This window comes from Triticum dicoccoides, unplaced genomic scaffold (assembly GCF_002162155.2).
Source record: "Triticum dicoccoides isolate Atlit2015 ecotype Zavitan unplaced genomic scaffold, WEW_v2.0 scaffold45784, whole genome shotgun sequence".
NCBI classification, from domain to species: Eukaryota; Viridiplantae; Streptophyta; class Magnoliopsida; order Poales; family Poaceae; genus Triticum; species Triticum dicoccoides.
The window spans coordinates 1-1,814 of record NW_021273957.1 but is presented as its reverse complement, the minus strand read 5'-3'; the positions used below and the strand labels follow the sequence as shown (position 1 = coordinate 1,814).

The following is a 1,814-nucleotide window of genomic DNA, read 5'->3' as shown; positions in this document are numbered from 1 at the left end:
GCGCTGGACTTGGGAGGTAGCGCCATCATGGGAGTGGGACGAGTACCATGATGCGGGGAAGACTTGATTGTGTTTTAGGTATTTTGACTGAACCCTCCCGATGAGAGCGCAAGTCGTGCGAAAAACACTGTGGCAGCGAAATATCCGCGAGCTTTTCACTCCCCAAACGAAAAAATCACGTGCCTCGGAAGCGAAAATTTCTTTGGGTCCCACATAATTGCTGATAGCCATGTACATATTCCTGAATTGTGCAAAGTGATTCGTGACCTGGATATACTGATGACACAATCATTCTACTCTGATCCTGAAGGTTATTCTCATTTCTGAAGATTATTACCGAGAACGTCAGGAACGTAACCACCTTTTGCCTCGGCTTTAACATCCACGTCATAAACATGCACAAATTCCTGAAGGAGGCTTCGGGGCCATCACCAATGTATCTAAGCGTCACCAAATAGTTAGTTTAGAGTAGTGAATTAAGGTTGGTTAAATAATCTCTGGTAAAATCATCTTTCGGGTTTTAGCAATCATCTTTGGAATTAAGTCTGCTATGGTGTCATTGCACCCTCTCAGTTATCTGCCTCGAGTTTGTCACGTTGGGGGCTTCGTGTGTAATCTTTGGACCCACCAAATGCCAATATTTCTTGTAAAAAATTGCAAAAAACCGTCGGGCATGAGGCCTTGTAGAAAAATTTCATGAGTAGATGTAGTCATCGTCTGAGTCATCAGTGCACTCCTCGCTGACGCGATTCTCATAGCAGTCTCCACATGGGGGCCGAGGGTTTTTATCCCAAGATATTTCTCTTGCAAGAGCTTATCATCGACGTCCCAACAACCATGCAAAGCTAAGAACTTGAGGTCATGGCACTCTCGGAGGCGATCTTGACAACAACTCTAGTCTTAATGAGCATGTTTCCTATCTCGAGGTGGCAGAGCTTTGGCATTTTGCTGGGAGTAGCATTGGCCTCGTCATTCTTGCACACCTTCCCAGCGACATCTATAGGGTGCAGTACTCGCCAAAGTCTAACGGGGGTTTTGTAGTTCTTGCCAAATGTCTCTAGAGCACGGGCGCCAATTTTGGTGCAGCTGCATAAATCAAAGAATGTAACCTTGGGAAGTGTTCAAGATCTTCCACTATGCAGTCGCTGATCTCGCTTCTCATAATCTCCAAAGTGTTGAGCGATTGTGCACCTGCGAAAGCAAACACCGTAGGGTCAGTAAGGTTTATTAAAAAAAATTGATTGGGTCATTGGTAAACAAAGTATTATCTATATGATGCATAACCCTTGTTCTAGTTGCATCCATGATTGGATTGTAAAGAAAATATTTCAAATTGGACACACCGTGCTCAATAAAGTGCTATTAACTGCGGTTATGAAATGAGAGTCTAACATCATCCAATCAAAAAAAAGATCAGAGTCGGGAAGCACTAGAGCATTGTAGAGTTCAGAAATTGTCTGTAATATAATTTTGAACATGTTCTTCTTCACGGATGTGCAGGATCTAGTACCATGTTCGTAATATTTCTCACTATCAGAAAGCAGATTAAAGCCAGTGGAGCATTATTGTGCTAGGAACTTAAATAGACAACATAGAAAATTTATCACAAGTACTACAAGCTTGATCAATGTCTCAATCAACATCGTTTAAGTACTGTAGAAGGGAAAGAATAGGCTGTGCAACACAATGTATTGATCGGTGCACCAGGCACGTATATATGAGTACAGAAGGGGCCACAACCTCAACTATAAAGAGGAACTAGGAGGTGGGCCCAAGACACAATATACACGTACACAATATATTCAACACCCCCC

General features: G+C 42.8%; 1 pseudogene; it reads right to left on the bottom strand.

Annotated features, from left to right (window-relative positions):
* Positions 1 to 694: 694 nt before the first annotated feature.
* LOC119346632 lies at positions 695 to 1,191 on the bottom strand (annotated as a pseudogene).
* Positions 1,192 to 1,814: the final 623 nt, after the last annotated feature.